Source organism: Papaver somniferum, chromosome 8 (assembly GCF_003573695.1).
Source record: "Papaver somniferum cultivar HN1 chromosome 8, ASM357369v1, whole genome shotgun sequence".
NCBI classification, from domain to species: Eukaryota; Viridiplantae; Streptophyta; class Magnoliopsida; order Ranunculales; family Papaveraceae; genus Papaver; species Papaver somniferum.
The window spans coordinates 72,568,903-72,587,710 of NC_039365.1; positions in this window are offsets into that span (position 1 = coordinate 72,568,903).

Genomic DNA, 18,808 nt, shown 5'->3' on the forward strand with positions numbered 1-18,808 from the left:
ATGTTAAAGCCATGGTTTGTCTTTTCACTGTCACGGTTTTCTCAAAACCTTCAAATTGCAGTTTGATGCTAGCGTGGCTAGGCAATCATTGTGTTGGTTGCCGCTGCGCCCAATATGCATTATGGTCGCGTCGGCGAAGTAGTTTAGCAGTTTTTGTGCCTCGGCTCTGTATGGGGCCAAAGTTACTTCCTTCAGTGTGTATACTCCGTTCACCTGGTTGACAAGTAATTTAGAATCCCCTCTTATTTCCATACGTGTGGCTCCAGCTCGTTTATCCAAGGACATTCCGATGAGCAAGGCTTCATATTCTGCTGAATTGTTGGTGCAGGGGAAGTCTAGCTTGAAGGAGTGCGAGAATACTTCACCGGCTGGGGATACTAGAACCAAGCCTGCTCCTCCAGTACCGTTGTTAGGAGTAGCAGAGCCGTCGAAGAATAGTAGCCATGTTTCTTCTTGGATGAAAGAGATTTCTGGAAAGTCTCCAGGGAGGTCCTCGTGTAGTGTCATGGTATTCTCTCCAAGGACTGCCGCCAGCAAATCCGCAACTTCTTTCCCTTTGATGGCTCACGGCGAAGCGCATGTTATGTCTAATTCTGACATTTGGAGGAGCCATTTGGCCGGTCTTCCTATCAGGGCCGGTTTTGAGAGGAAGAACTTCACAGGATCGGAGTTAGATATGAGCACCACGTTATTGGAAAGTAGGTAATGCCTGAATTTCTGGATGGAGTGGATCAAAGATAAGAATACCTTTTCTTCTTTGTGATATCTGAGTTCGGAATCTCTTAAAGTTCCACTGAAGTAGTAGATGGGATGTTCAATCCCTTCGTCATCTTCTTGGGCGAGGAGAGCTCCGACAACAGTGTCACTAAAAGCAGTGTAGAGGCGTAGCAGTCTTCCTTGTATGGGATATTTCATGACGGATGGGGAAGATAATGTTTGCTGAATCTTCCGGAACGCTTCCTGTTGTAGTGTGGTCCAGACGAAGCTTGCTCCTTTCTTCAGTAAGGGGGTAAACGAAGCAACAAGTTGAGCCAATCCTAGTATGAAGCGGTGAATGTAGTTTATTTTACCCATGAAACTCTGGAGTTCTTTCACGGTTCGCGGTGGTGGCATCGTGAGGATGGCTTGTGTTTTGATAGTAAATGGAAGATAGTGGTAAAAGTGGTTCAATTCTCAGACTTGTGAAGGATATTAGTTAGACTTAAATTTTAATATTAAAATAGAAAACTCACTAAAAATTATAGCAAACTCAATCAAAGTTGATATCAATATTAAAAGAACAGTGAGGATAAGATTCCACTATTTTCCAAATTCAAAGTGATTTAATCCAATATTTATATTCATGCAATTTTTTTTGTTCAATTTGATTCTACACTATTGCAACAAGTAGATTCTCAAAATAACAAGTGTAAATCCGAAGCATAGAACATCAAAAACCTAGGTCCAAGCATGCTCTATCAAAAGAAATAACAATTGCTTAACAAGAATCATTCAAACAATTTTCACTCAAGGCAAAACAATCATAAAAATAATTGCGATAAATAAATAAATAAGAATATACCACTTTTTGTTGGAAAAATAGCTTTCTCTGTCGCCTCAGCAATGGGGTTTAGCTCCTCATATTAATCACTTGCTCAAAATACATGTTTGTTGCTCAAAAGTTGATTAAAAGAGTGAAAGGTGTAAAGCAGCTGATTTGCAACAGCGTAAAAGTGTTACAGATCTCTGGTACAAAGAGGAACAATGATTATTGTTGTATATAAACGTTACTTATCTTCTTCTATTGAACAACGACACTGTTCTGCGAATGTTTCTCGTGCGTCAATGTTCTTCGCGTTCTTGAGCTATGCAGCAGCAGCAGAAACAAAGTTTGATAAAACTCTGATTTCTTCTTCTCTGGCTCTCCTCAGGTCCCCAAACTCTCGACACCCCTTCTATATGACCCAAACGATCTATTTATATCAAAAATACCGATTAAATCTCTCCCAAATCTTCCAAAATCTCTTCCCTTCTCTTCAGGCAAAGTTGCGGCAATTTCTTGTTTTAGAATTTCTACACGTTTCTGAGCTTTCCTTTTTATTCTAAACTCTTCCTTAGATAGATACAAATCTTTGGGAAGGTTTATAACACTTTAATCTCTCTAAAATTCCCTAAACATGTCACACACGTGACTTTCCATATATTTCTGTTGTGATAAAAATCCGTCGATTGAGCCCAGTCTAATCATTTTCAACACTCATATCAAATTCCTAGACCCATAAGGAGTCTATCCTATGAAAATCAGAGGTTTAATCGACCTCAAACTCCTCCAAATCAAGAACCCTAATCTGTTCTTCACTGCCAAGATATTTCCCGCCGAAACTTATAATTCAAATGTAGAAGATGGTCGCCCCCTATCCAGAGTAGGGGTGCGATTAGCAGCTGCCTGGAAATGGGATGCCCCTTAGTAATTAGGTTACCCCTTATCCAAAGTGAGGTCCCGAATAGCAAATGTCCTCCCATGAACGCAAAAAACACTTTTCGAGCCAATTTCGCCGCAAAATCTTATTTTTCCAAAAACACCTACAAAGACATAAAAAGCCAAAATAAATACAAAATCGAGCACTAACAATATATACAATTGAGATTATATCAGACACAAAAATGTGTCTATCAGATATGAGCACCACGTTATTGGAAAGTAGGTAATGCCTGAATTTCTGGATGGAGTGGATCAAAGATAAGAATACCTTTTCTGCTTTGTGATATCTGAGTTCGGAATCTCTTAAAGTTCGACTGAAGTAGTAGATGGGATGTTCAATCCCTTCGTCATCTTCTTGGGCGAGGAGAGCTCCGACAACAGTGTCACTAAAAGCAGTGTAGAGGCGTAGCAGTCTTCCTTGTATGGGATATTTCATGACGGATGGGGAAGATAATGTTTGCTGAATCTTCCGGAACGCTTCCTGTTGTAGTGTGGTCCATACGAAGCTTGCTCCTTTCTTCAGTAAGGGGGTAAACGAAGCAACAAGTTGAGCCAATCCTAGTATGAAGCGGTGAATGTAGTTTATTTTACCCATGAAACTCTGGAGTTCTTTCACGGTTCGCGGTGGTGGCATCGTGAGGATGGCTTGTGTTTTGATAGTAAATGGAAGATAATGGTAAAGTGGTTCAATTCTCAGACTTGTGAAGGATATTAGTTAGACTTAAATTTTAATATTAAATAGAAAACTCACTAAAAATTATAGCAAACTCAATCAAAGTTGATATCAATATTAAAAGAACAGTGAGGATAAGATTCCACTATTTTCCAAATTCAAAGTGATTTAATCCAATATTTATATTCATGCAATTTTTTTGTTCAATTTGATTCTACACTATTGCAACAAGTAGATTCTCAAATAACAAGTGTAAATCCGAAGCATAGAACATCAAAACCTAGGTCCAAGCATGCTCTATCAAAAGAAATAACAATTGCTTAACAAGAATCATTCAAACAATTTTCACTCAGGCAAAACAATCATAAAAATAATTGCGATAAATAAATAAATAAGAATATACCACTTTTTGTTGGAAAAATAGCTTTCTCTGTCGCCTCAGCAATGGGGTTTAGATCCTCATATTAATCACTTGCTCAAAATACATGTTTGTTGCTCAAAAGTTGATTAAAAGAGTGAAAGGTGTAAAGCAGCTGATTTGCAACAGCGTAAAAGTGTTACAGATCTCTGGTACAAAGAGGAACAATGATTATTGTTGTATATAAACGTTACTTATCTTCTTCTATTGAACAACGACACTGTTCTGCGAATGTTTCTCGTGCGTCAATGTTCTTCGCGTTCTTGAGCTATGCAGCGGCAGCAGAAACAAAGTTTGATAAAACTCTGATTTCTTCTTCTCTGGCTCTCCTCAGGTCCCCAAACTCTCGACACCCCTTCTATATGACCCAAACGATCTATTTATATCAAAAATACCGATTAAATCTCTCCCAAATCTTCCAAAATCTCTTCCCTTCTCTTCAGGCAAAGTTGCGGCAATTTCTTGTTTTAGAATTTCTACACGTTTCTGAGCTTTCCTTTTTATTCTAAACTCTTCCTTAGATAGATACAAATCTTTGGGAAGGTTTATAACACTTTAATCTCTCTAAAATTCCCTAAAACAGGTCACACACGTGACTTTCCATATATTTATGTTGTGATAAAAATCCGTCGATTGAGCCCAGTATAATCGTTTTCAACACTCATATCAGATTCCTAGACCCATAAGGAGTCTATCCTATGAAAATCCGAGGTTTAATCGACCTCAAACTCCTCCAAATCAAGAACCCTAATCTGTTCTTCACTGCCAAGATATTTCCCGCCGAAACTTATAATTCAAATGTAGAAGATGGTCGCCCCCTATCTAGAGTAGGGGTGCGATTAGCAGCTGCCTGGAAATGGGATGCGCCTTAGTAATTATGTTACCCCTTATCCAAAGTGAGGTCCCGAATAGCAAATGTACTCCCATGAACGCAAAAAACACTTTTCGAGCCAATTTCGCCGCAAAATCTTATTTTTCCAAAAACACCTACAAAGACATAAAAAGCCAAAATAAATACAAAATCGAGCACTAACAATATATACAATTGAGATTATATCAGACACAAAAATGTGTCTATCAGATATGAGCACCACGTTATTGGAAAGTAGGTAATGCCTGAATTTCTGGATGAAGTGGATCAAAGCTAAGCATGCCTTTTATGCTTTGTGATATCTGAGTTCGGAATCTCTTAAAGTTCGACTGAAGTAGTAGATGGGATGTTCAATCCCTTCGTCATCTTCTTGGGCGAGGAGAGCTCCGACAGCAGTGTCACTAAAAGCAGTGTAGAGGCGTAGCGGTCTTCCTTGTATGGGAGATTTCATGACGGCTGGGGAAGATAATGTTTGTTGAATCTTCCGGAGCGCTTCCTGTTGTAGTGTGGTCCAGACGAAGCTTTCTCCTTTCTTCAGTAAGGGGGTAAACGAAGCAACAAGTTGAGCCAATCCTAGTATGAAGCGGTGAATGTAGTTTATTTTACCCATGAAACTCTAGAGTTCTTTCACGGTTCGCGGTGGTGGCATCGTGAGGATGGCTTGTGTTTTGACTGGGTCAACTTTAATTCCCTCGGCACTCACCTGGAAACCTAGGAACTTGCCCGAAGAGACACCAAAAGCATACTTCAATTGATTCATCTTCAGTTTGTACTCGCGACATCTTTCAAACACCTGCCGCAGAATTCGTGCATGGCTGCCCGAGTTTTTGACTTGACCACTATGTCATCTACATAATCTTCGACTTGCTTGTGCATCATGTCGTGAAAAATAGTGGTCATGGAGCGTTGGTATGTGGCGCCAGCGTTTTTCAAACCGAAGGGCATCACAGTGTAGTAAAAGTTTCCAAGAGGAGTTCGAAAAGCCGTCTTACTCGCGTCGTGTTCGTACATCTTTATTTGGTTGTAAACGCTGTATCCATCCATGAAAGATAACATACCATGTCCACTGGTGGCGTCTACTAGCATGTTGATGCGTGTCGTAACCACAACCAATTAATTAATATTTTACTACCTAATTAACAAGTAATATAGTGTAGTCAAGTTCGTTCCCACGAGGAACAAGAGATTTTTAGTTGTAAAGTTGTCAAGAAAGGGGGGGGGGGGGGTTGGTTTTGAAAAGCAAAAGAAAATAAACAAAGCAATTAAAAGATAAAGTTGAAATCAATAAGAGAGATTAGATCAAGGAATCCTTCTTCGTTGCAAAACAATAAATCAAGTTATGTTCTTTTTCACTTTTTATTAGTCACAGATTATCACCAACCGTAGGTGCTAAACCCCTAAATCCCTAGTATCACCGGATAAAGAAGTTCTCGACTACCGGATTCATTCACCGAACCACCTAGTAGTAGCTCACTCAAGATGTAATTTAGTTAAACGCATTAAGATTTATGAATTTATTAGGTTGATATTAGTAGTTAGACTCTTAGCTCAAGGTCTACTTGCTAACGTTGTTTTCACACACAGTTTCTCCACGGAATCCCTCCGCAAGGTCTCGTGTTTTCTACTTGTGTAAAGAGTCAAGAAACGATTACTTATCCCCTAACTTTCACTAGCTTTAGATCAATTAACAAATCAATTTAGTTGGCCACCTAAACAATCTATCAATCAACCATGAATGTATAAATATTCCTATTAGTAAAAACAAACGATAATCATGTAAAAAACTTCAAAGTAGATTTAAAAACAAAACTAAAAACATGTTAAGAACTAGGAATTCATCCTCAATCAATAAGAAAATTAGCTACTCATGTTTTTGAAATTCACACAAATAACTAAAGGGAGAATTTTTAAAGTTCACATAAATAATTAAAAGAAGAATTTTGGAAAAGCAAGCAAAAACACAAGTGTTGTGTGTGTAGAGGTATGCGAAAGTGTATAGAGAACTTCTCTATTTATAGGATTCAATTTGCTTCAACTCTTATTAGGAATAAAATCCCTTTCCCTTTGTAACTTAACTTCCAAATCCAAGCCTTTCTCAAATCTTCCATCTTCTCTTTCCAAATCCAAGCCCAATTCTTCAAACCCATGAGTCTAGATGAGTCTAGAAAATTCTTCACTAGTTGAGTCTCCTGAAGAGTTCTCGGGATCACCAGAATCCGACCTGAAATGTCGTCGCCGGCATCCAGAAATTCTTCACCGAAGAAGGAATATTCCGTCACTGTTCTGTTAAAGTAAACGGTCAAGAAGGTCAACCCGTTAGTCATCTGGGTCAAGGTAGGATAGTCATCAATTGAATCAGTTGCTCCGACTTGGTCTTAGTCGGCTGATCGTTATAGGCTCGCCTGAATCGGGTTCTCGTCAACTACCGAGTTGACTCGCCGGAGTAGAAAATCCGACAGAGTCTCCTCTGTTTTCTAGGCATTTCCAGGCCAATTTCGGGCCGATCTTTCTTCACCTGTTAAGAATCCTACCATACATCTACACAGAACCCATTCATTCGTCATTCCCTGAAACTCTGCATCCTTGTACTGCACCATTTCTGTATTTAGTTCAATCTTGTATTCAAGCTGCAACAACACCAACATGAACTACATCTTGAACCCCATAGCAGCACACACAATCTCATTCCTTCTCAGCATTCATCTCTGAACTCAACAAAGTCGTCACCATCTCTGCTATTAATCTTTCTCTTCAATCAATACAAACTCGAAATGAGTTTACCCATCTTCAATTCAATAGCAGCTCTCGGATTCACAGATCGAACCCATCTCAGACCATCTTAAATTTCAGCGCAAACCCAATCTCAATCTCTTCTTCTCTGTTCAATTGATCAACATCAAACCCTCCAATTTCTTCTTTATCGATTTCATCATCTCTATGTTCTTCAGAAACCCTATCAATTTACAATTTCTTCATCTGATTTACAAATCGATCTCAAACCCAATCTAGCAACAACGCCAAATCAATTCCTCATAACTTCATAGATCTCCTCCTTCTTAACCAACATCAGCAGTGGGGTCTTGTTCTTTCTCTATATCCAGTTCAAATCCAACCAAATTGAGAAACCCAAAATCAACCACTATCCCTTATCTTTACCAGCATCACCAGCTGCATCTTTTCTTCAATTACAGAGACGAATCGAACCCTAATTTCTTCACTGTTATTTCAATCACAAGAGTCAAACCCATCTTCATATTCACACCAACATCATCTCTCGCTGCCAGATTCAATCTTGAATCAAACCCTAATTTCATCCTCTCTGATTCAAATATCTCTCATAAATTCTCTCATCTCTCGATTTCACAGCAGCAGCTGCGCTGCTTTTCTTCTTCCATTTCATTCAGGTGAAGCAATGATTGAGAAGAATGACAAGCTCTCAAGATAGTTAGGGTTGTTTGGGTGGACGGTTACACCCCAGGGATAGGGACCCAATAAATACACCCACTGATAAATGATAAGGGATACCCTGATGGCAACCCCTTAACCACAACTGGTTTCCTTTAATCATTCTTCCAAAAGAGAGTTTCCCCTTAACCTTTGCTGAGCTCCAGATAGTGTTCGCCTATGAAACGACAATATTGCCCATTTCGCACAAATTGAGTGATTTCTTCTTCTTTTCCTCCGTGCGACTCCAAAATACCTAATAGCTCAAAAACATGCGTCAAATACATAATTCACAAGAAAAAATAGCAAAGAAAGCATAACTACTACATAGTAAATTAGGTGTTTTTGACACCTATCAAATTCCCCCACACTTAGACTTTGCTAGTCCTCGAGCAAATCAAATAAAATCCACTCCAATTTCAAAGCTTTCCAGCGTGGCAAGCATCCAAAGAGATATGAAGACATAGAGTTTCTGCATGCTAGTAATAAGAAGTTAGAAATACCGAAGAACATATCCTCATTCTTAAATGTTGAGTGAGAAATAACCACACCATATTGAGAGCGTGTGTTTGAGAAGCGATCAATAAGCATTTCGCCTCAACTTCTGCCTCACCAAAAAGGATTTTCTGATAATTGCACTCAATAAGACGGCTTTTTTTATGGGTCTCACATGTGTACAGGTAGGAATGAAGAGAGAATTCCTGCAACACGTTGAATGGTGGGAAGGACAACTTCCGAAATATTTTAAAACCCATATCTTTTTACATTTTGAAAAACCATTTTTCTGACGATCTCTAAGAAAGGAAATCAACCACTATTATCGAGGATGAGATTACTTACTCACCTTCACATCCGATTGCCAATTATGATAAAACCACTATCACGGCATCCAATAGAAACGTCTTCCGCTCCTCGTTTTCATCTTCTTGGTCTTCGGCTTCGGCTTCAACTATTGATGATAAATGCTCGAACTTCGTAATTCCTTGACAATTTGTAACTCTTTACCTTAAATCCATGTCGCTTGAAACTTCCTTATAGATTTTTCCTTCCCTAAGGCTTATTAAATAAATATTAAAAACAATGATAAATTTTTCTCTTGTCTCATTTTTTTTTTATTTTAAAGACAAGAGAAAAAATACAAAACAAAGTGAAAATAAAACAAACCATAGTCGTGGGAAAATTACTTTACCGCTTGATTCTTCACAACTTGTTTCGTCTCGAAATAATAAACTTCAATAATTGTCACATTTTGATTTTCTTTTCTCTTGTAAATAAGTCTTCAACTTGGATATAAAATTCCGCTCATTATATTTTGCTTTACTTGGATATGAAACTTACTCTTTTCTTGTTCCGTTGCTTGTAAACCTTGAACTTTTTCAACTTTCCTTGTAGATTTTGATGTCACCCCGTTGTTGATGATAATGGTGTTTCTATGGGTTCATTGTTATCGAGAGAGAGAATGGTGTTAACTGCAAATCGAACTACAAGAAGGAGGCTTTCATCTATAGGCGTCACCCTCATGATTGACAAAATTAGAACTCAAGAAATAAAATAGTAGTGCTTCTATTGGTGGGAGGTTGGGTAGATCACCATTCTACCCGGAATTAACGTACGGTGACACACACTCAAAAGAAAGCTCTTTAGTTATTTATAAAGAAATCTGGTCGGTGCCTCGCATGATATAATAGGGTAGTCTCCACTAATGATTGATCAGCAACTCTAATAATGCATGTCTCCCTGCTCCTAATCTTCATCACCGGCATGATTAAATCCATTATTTAACACTCTAACAAGCAAGAAATCCGAACGTAGTTCCCTAACACTTCCAAGTTCAATTATGTCGGTCAGAATTCTCTATGTAAACATACCTAGAAGTATGCTAGTGACTTTAAAATCTCTAAAAGTTGGAGGTTTTATGCAATTTTTTTTTTTTTTTTTTTTAATATGCTTAACCACTCCCCCACACTTAAACCTTACATTGTCCTCAATGTAATTGAATCGTCCAAGTAAATTCAAGGTGGGAAATCCTAATATGATATGGAACAAGAAAAAATAAACAAGCAAAACAAAAAGAAAATAAAAAGTAAAAGGATAAGAAATACAAAACCTATCGGTTTCCTCCCATTAAGCGCTTGTTTTAAAGTCGACGGCCCGACTTAGCTCTTGCTTCACATTACTCCTCCAGAGGGAGTGAATCTTTAAATGAAAGTTCATCCACATTCACATATGAGATGTTCTCGTAGTATGGCTTCAATATATGGCCATTGACCTTGGAAACCGAGTTGTATTTAAGACTAGTAATTTCAACTGCACCATAAGGAAAAACATTAGTAACAACATATGGTCCAATCCAACGGGACCTTAACTTTCCAGGAAATAGTTTAACGCGGGAATGATATAAAAGGACTTTTTGTCCCACTTCGAAGCTTTTACGAGAAATCATCTTATCATGAAAAAGCTTGGTCTTTTCCTTGTAAACACGGGCACTCTCGTATGCATCATTACGTATCTCCTCTAGCTCATTTAGTTGTAACTTCCTTTGCTTCCCCGCTTCGTCATACTCCATGTTGCATTTCTTTATCGCCTAATAACCCTTATGTTCAAGTTCAACCGGAAGATGACAAGCTTTACCATAAACCAACTGATATGGAGACATTCCAATTGGTGTCTTGTACGCCATTCTATACTCCCAAAGTTCATCATTAAGCTTAAAGCTCCAATATTTCCTTGTAGTATTCACCGTTTTCTCAAGAATGGACTTGATTTCCCGATTTGAAATTTCCGCTTGTCCACTAGTTTGTGGATGATAAGGCATACCAATCTTATGTGTAATGTTGTACTTCTTGAGGAGAGCGTGGGAAGACTTCTTGAAATGTGAACCGCCATCGCTTATCACCACTCTTGGTATACCATTCCTAGTGAATATGTTTTCTCTTACAAAATCACAAACAACTTGAGAATCATTAGTTTTGGTGGCTTTATCTTCCACCCATTTCGAAACATAATCCACCGCAAGAAGTATATAAAAATTTCCATTTGAATTGACAAAAGGGCCCATAAAATCGATTCCGCACACATCAAAAATCTCAACGGTGAGGATTGGTGTGAGTGGAATTTGATTTTGAGCACCGAGATTGTCGTTCTTTGACATCTATCACACGATTTACAAAAAACATGTGCATCTTCAAACAAGGTGGGCCAATAAAATCCACTCTCGGGAACTTTGAGAGCGGTACGTTTAGAACCAAAATGGCCACCACAAGCAAGAGTGTGACAAAAATAGAGAATAGATTGAAATTCAGAATTAGGTACGCACCTTCGTATCATTTGATCCACGCCATATTTCCATAAGTATGGTTCATCCCACACATATTGCTTGGCTATCTTCTTAAGATTCATCTTTTGGAAGTTAGACATTGTATTAGGTACCTTCCTTGTCACCAAGTAATTCACTATATCCGCGTACCAAGGTGTAGAATTTTCCAAGGAGAAAAGTTGTTCGTCCGGAAAGCGGTCTTGTAATGGAAGTTCTTCTTGAGACATAACAAGTCTACTGAGATGGTCCGCAACGGTATTCTCCACACCTTTCTTGTCTCGAATTTCTATGTCGAACTCTTGTAGCAATACGATCCATCGGATTAGCCTTGGCTTAGTTTCTTTCTTCTTTATTAAGTATTTAAGTGCGGCATGATCGGAATATACAATAACCTTTGTTCCCACCAAGTATGATCGAAATTTTTCCAATGCAAAAACTATAGCCAATAACTCCTTCTCCGTGGTAGAATAGTTGATTTGTGCATCATTAAGGGTCCTCGATGCATAATAGATAACATGGGACAATTTGTCCACTCTTTGACCCAAAACGTCTCCAACCGCATAATCACTAGCATCACACATTAATTCAAATGGAAGATTCCAATCCGGTGATTTGATAATTGGCGCACTTGTCAACATTGCCTTCAATTTGTCAAAGGCATCCTTGTATTCCTTGTTGAAGTCAAAAGGTACCTCCTTTTGTAAAAACTTGCACATCGGCATGGAGATTTTGGAGAAATCCTTGATAAACCGCCTATAGAAACCTGCATGGCCAAGAAATGAACGGATTTCCGTCACCGAAGTGGGATATTGTAAGTTCCTTATTAAATCTATCTTTGACTTGTCCACTTCGTGCCCTCGAGAGGACATGATGTGACCAAGTACTATGCCATGGTTTACCATAAAGTGACATTTCTCCTAATTAAGGACGAGGTTTGTGTCTATGCATCGTTTAAGAACTAGTTCAAGGTTGTCTAAACAACTATCAAAAAAATTGCCATAAACACTAAAATCATCCATAAATACCTCGATGATGCGTTCCACATAATCCGAGAAAATACTTACCATGCATCTTTGGAAAGTATCTGGTGCATTGCAAAGACCAAACGGCATCCGTCTATATGCAAACGTTCCAAACGGACAAGTGAAAGTGGTCTTCTCTTGGTCCTCCGGTGCAATAACAATTTGGTTGTATCCCGAATAACCGTCCAAGAAACAATAATGAGAATGCCCCGCTAACCGCTCCAACATTTGATCAATGAAAGGTAAAGGAAAGTAATCCTTTCGAGTTGCGGAATTAAGCTTGCTATAATCAATGCACACTCTCCAACCGGTTTGAACTCTTGTAGGAACAAGTTCATCGTCTTGATTTCTAACAACCGTAACACCGGACTTCTTTGGTACCACTTGTACCAGACTAACCCATTTGCTATCATATATTGGGTAGATCACCCCCACACTTAGCAATTTGAGTATCTCTTTCTTAACAACCTCCATCATGGGAGGATTAAGCCTACATTGAGCATCACGTACCGGCTTCACGTTCTCTTCCATTAGAATTCTATGCATGCACACGGATGGACTAATGCCTTTGATGTCCGCAATTGTCCACCAAATAGCTATTTTGTGCTCTTTCAAAAATCTAAGCAAACGGTCTTCTTGTACCGGTGCGAGGTTCTTTACAATAATCACCGAAATCTCATCTTCATCTCCCAAGAAAGCATACTTCAAATGGTCTGAAAGTGGCTTCGATTCTATCTTAGGTGCCTTCACAATAGATGGTACAAGTAATTCATCATCCATGGGTAAAGAAATATATGAAACATTACCCTTTTTAGCTTCTTGCAATGCCGTCAAGGCACCACACATCTCCACCAATTCCTTGGAGATTTCAACATCCAAATTAGACAAGTCGTGGACGTTCAATTCAATGCTCTTTTGCAACACCACATCAAGTTCGTCCTTTTGACTCAATCCCACCATTTGCTGCGCTAACGAACTAACCACATCAATGGAGTAAGCGGAATGCACATCACTTGGGTAGCGCATGGCTTCAAATATGTTGAAGTGTATTATCTCCTTATCGAAATCCATAGTAAGTGTACCCTTATCAACGTCAATCTTCGTCTTTGCGGTCTTCATAAATGGCCTCCCAAGAAGTAAAGAAATATATGAACGATTCTCATTGTTGTCCATATCCACCACGAAGAAATCAACCGGAAAAATTAGCTCATTCACTTGCACTAGCACGTCTTCTAAAAGTCCCTTAGGATATATGTTAGACTTGTTTGCTAGTTGGATAATAACTCTTGTCTCTTTTAAAGGTCCAAGATTCAAGGACTCGTATATATCGGCCGACATTACACTTATGGAAGCTCCCAAGTCAAGTAAAGCATGTTCAAACCTTTTTCTACCAATATTAATTGGCACCGTGAAACCACCGGGATCCGTACACTTTGTAGGCATCTTCTTCAGTAGCATAGCCGATGCACTCTCGCCAACTTTAGTAATTTCATTATCAAGCAGCCTATCCTTCTTTGTACATAATTCCTTCATGAACTTAGCATACCTTGGCATTGTCTTGATGGCCTCGATGAATGGGATGTTTATTTCGATCTTCTTGAAGATATCCATGAGTGCCTTGTCTTGAGCTTCTTTATTGGATTTAACAAAACGACTAGGAAAAGGAGGTGGAGTAGTGAAACAAGGAACCGTTTCCTTGAGTTGGTTGGTAGGTGTTGGATTCTCCTTTGGTGCGACTTCCTCCTTGTCTTTGACTACCTCTTCACTAGATTCTTCATGGTGATTTGGACTCTCCACTTGTCTTCCACTTCTTAAAGTAATCGCATTAACAGTCTCTCTTGGATTCACAAATGGTTGTGAAGGAAGCTTTGTGGATGCTTGAGATTTCAATAGATGGCACATCTATTGCCAATTGTCTCATTTGGGTTTACAAAGCCTTAATGGTCGATTCATTCTTTTGTTGGCTTTGTTGTAACATAGAAGTAAGACCTTGCATGCCTTGCATTAACGCATTGAGCTTGTCATCACTCGAAGAATCACGCTCCTTGACGTTTTGTGGTTGGAATTGTTGTTGAGGTTTGAAGCGTGATTGTTGGAAACCACCTTGTTGCACATATGGATTAGGAGCCGCCGCTTGCTTGTTCGCATAACTAAAGTTGGGATGATCCTTCCAACCGGGATTGCAAGTATTGGAGTATGGATCATACCTTGGCCTTTGATTTGGATATAAAGCATTTACTTGTTCGGTCTCATCATCCGGAATAATTACCGCGACCATTCGTTGCATTACCCTTTCCATTCTCCCCATCATTTGTTCAAGGTATGATGATGAATCACTAACTTCATGCACTATCCTAACCATTGGTTATTCTCTTGTGTAAAATTTTTGTGAGTTCGCCTTCATACTCTCAATCAACTCGGTAGCTTGGGCCACCGTCTTGTTCATTAGTGCACCACCACCTGCGGCGTCAAGAAGAGATCTATCACTTGGGTGGAGAGATTCGTAGAATTATTGGAGTATCATGACGTCACTATATTGATGGTGTGGACAGCTTTCCACCAATCTCTTGTATTGCTCCCAACATTCATACAATGACTCTCCCATATTTTGCTTCATCCCACAAATCTCCTTGCTAATTTGAGTGGCTTTTGATGCAGGAAAATATCTCTCGAGGAAAAGTTTCTTCATCCATTCCATGTGGTGATACTTCCGGAAAGAGAACGGGAAAGCATATAATACAACCATTCCTTAGCATTTCCCGCCAAAGAGAACGGGAAAGCTTTCAACATTGCTCCATCCTCATTAGTCTCCGGTGGAAGCATAGCCATGACTATGGTTTGGAAGTCCATAAGATGTTTATTTGGGTCTTCATTCACCATACCATGAAACTTTGGTAACTCTCTAATCAACCCCGGCTTGATCTCGAAGGTTGAGTTAGTTTGGATACACCATTTTTGTGTATCGAGCTTGTGAGAAGCTAGATCCTTGAGTGTACGATCAACTATTTCTTCTTCGTCTATATCGGAATCTGCGAACTCACTAGATGAAGAAGGAGGAAGCGGAGTGTTAACCGCTCGAAAGAGGTCCTTTAGTTGAGTTCCGGATCGAAGACGTATACCAATTGGACTCGGTTTTCCCTCTTTAAGAATTCACCAAAGATATAATACCTGAAACAAGATTCTCAATAACTAAGTTAGATACTATATAGAATCTAACAAAGCAAGAATAAAGCAAAAAGAAAAATAAAACAACTAAAATCTTTCGCTGCTCCCCGACAGAGGCGCCAAAATTTGATGTGTGTCTTAACCACAACAAATTAATTAATATTTTACTACCTAACTAACAAGTAATATAGTGTAGTCAAGTTTGTTCCCACGAGGAGCAAGAGATTTTTAGTTGTAAAGTTGTCATGAAAGGGGGGGGGGTTGGTTTTGAAAAGCAAAACAAAATAAACAAAGCAATTAAAAGATAAAGCTGAAATCAATAATAAAGATTAGATCAAGGAATCCTTCTTCGTTACAAAACAATAAATCAAGTTATGTTCATTTCCAATTTTTATTAGTCACAGATTATCACCAACCGTAGGTAAAGCAGCTAGCTTAGTACTAAACCCCTAAATCCCTAGTATCACCGGATACGGAAGTTCTCGACTACCGGATTCTATTCACCAAACCACCTAGTAGTAGCTCACTCAAGATGTAATTTAGTCAAACACATTAAGATTTATGAATTTATTAGGTTGATATTAGTAGTTAGACTCTTATCTCAAGGTCTACTTGCTAACGTTGTTTTCACACAAAATTGCTCCACGGAATCCCTCCGCAAGGTCTCGTGTTTTCTACTTGTGTAAAGAGTCAAGAAACGATTACTTATCCCTTAACTTTCACTAGCTTTAGATCAATTAACAAATCAATTTAGTTGTCCACCTAAACGAGCTATCAATCAACCATGAATGTATAAACATTCCTATTAGTAAAAACAAACGATAATCATATGAAAAACTTCAAAGTAGATTTAAAAACAAAACTCAAAACATGTTAAGAACTAGGAATTCATCCTCAATCAATAAGAAAATTAGCTACTCATGTTTTTGAAATTCACACAAATAATTAAAGAGAGAATTTTTAAAGTTCACACAAATAATTAAAAGAAGAATTTTGAAAAAGCAAGCAAAAACACAAGTGTTGTGTGTGTAGAGGTGTGCAAAAGTGTATATAGAACTTCTCTATTTATAGGCTTCAATTTGCTTCAACTCTTCTTAGGAATAGAATCCCTTTCCCTTTGTAACTTAACTTCCAAATCCAAGCCTTTCTCAAATCTTCCATCTTCTCTTTCCAAATCCAAGCCCAATTCTTCAAACTCATGAGTCTAGATGAGTCTAGAAAATTCTTCACTAGTTGAGTCGCCTGAAGAGTTCTCGGGATCACCGGAATCCGACCTGAAATGTCGCCGCCGGCAGCCAGAAATTCTTCATCGCAGAAGGAATATTCCGTCACCGTTCTGTTAAAGTAAACGGTCAAGAAGGTCAACCCGTTAGTCATCTGGGTCAAGGTAGGATAGTCCGCTATTGAATCAGTTGCTCTGACTCGGTCTTAGTCGGCTGATCCTTATAGGCTCGCCTGAATCCGGTTCTCGTCGATTACCGAGTTGACTCGCCGGAGTATAAAATCTGACAGAGTTTCCTCTGTTTTCTGGGCATTTCCAGGCCAATTTCAGGCCGATCTTTCTTCACCTGTTAAGAATCTTACCATACATCTACACAGAACCCATTCATTCGTCATTCCCTGAATCTCTGCATCCTTGTACTGCACCATTTCTTTCTTTAGTTTAATCTTGTATTCAAGCTTCAACAACACCAACAGGAACTGCATCTTGAACCCCATAGCAACACACACAATCTCATTCCTTCTCAGCATTCATCTCTGAACTCAGCAGAGTCATCACCATCTCTGCTATTAATCTTTCTCTTCAATCAATACAAACTCGAAATGAGTTCACCCATCTTCAATACAATAGCAGCTCTCGGATTCACAGAACCCATCTCAAACCATCTTAAATTTCAGTGCAAACCCAATCTCAATCTCTTCTTCTCTGTTCAATTGATCAACAGCAAACCCTCCAATTTCTTCTCTATCGATTTCATCATCTCTATGTTCTTCAGAAACCCTATCAATTCACAATTTCTTCATCTAACTTACAAATCGAGCTCAAACCCAATATAGCGACAGCGCTAAATCAATTCCTCATAACTTCATAGATCTCCTCTTTCTTAACCAACATCAGCAGTGGGGTCTTGTTCTTTCTCTATATCCAGTTCAAATCCAACCAAATTCAGAAACCCCTCTATATTCAGTTCAAATCCAACCAAATTCAGAAACCCAAAATCAACCACTATCCCTTATCTTTACCAGCATCACCAACTGCATCTTTTCTTCAATTACAGAGACGAATCGAATCCTAATTTCTTCACTCTTATTTCAATCACCATAGTCGAACCCATCTTCATATTCACATCAACATCATCTCTCGTTTCCAGATTCAATCTTGAATCAAACCCTAATTTCATTCTCTCTGATTCAAATAGCTCTCATAAATTCTCTCATCACTCGATTTCACAGCAGCAGCTGCGCTGCTTTTCTTCTTCCATTTCATTTAGGTGAAGCAATGATTGAGAAGAATGAGAAGCTCTCGAGATAGTTAGGGTTGTTTGGCTGGGCTCCACAACTAGTTTTCTTTAATCATTCTTCCAAAAGAGAGTTTCCCCTTAACCTTGGCTGGGCTCCAGATAGTGTTCGCCTATGAAATGACAATATTTCCCATTTCGCACAAATTGAGTGATTTCTTCTTCTTTTCCTCCGTGTGACTCCAAAATACCTAATAGCTCAAAAACATGCGTCAAATACATAATTCAAAAGAAAAAATAGCAAAGAAAGCATAACTACTACATAGTAAATTAGGTGTTTTTGGCACCTATCAAATTCCCCCACACTTAGACTTTGCTAGTCCTCGAGCAAATCAAATAAAATCCGCTCCAATTTCAAAGCTTTCCAGTGTGGCAAGCATCCAAAGAGATATGAAGACATAGAGTTTCTACATGCTAGTAATAAGAAGTTAGAAATACCAAAGAACATATCCTCATTCTTAAATGTTGAGTGAGAAATAACCACACCATATTGAGAGAATGCGTGTTTGAGAAGCGATCAATAAGCATTTCGCCTCAACTTCTGCCTCACCAAAAAGGATTTTTTGATAATTGCACTCAATAAGACGGCTTTTTTTATGGGTCTCACATGTGTGCAGGTATGAATGAAGATAAAATTCCTGCAACACGTTGAATGGTGGGAAGGAAAACTTCCGAAATATTTTAAAAACCCACATCTTTTAACATTTTGAAAAACCATTTTTCTGACGATATCTAAGAAAGGAAATCAACCACTATTATCGAGGATGAGATTACTTACTCACCTTCACATCTGATTGCCAATTATGATAACACCACTCTCACGGCATCCAATATAAATCAACCATTTTTCTGACGATCTGGTCATTCTTCTTTTTTTACTGGAACTATGTTGGCCAACCAAGTAGGGTGATGAACCGGT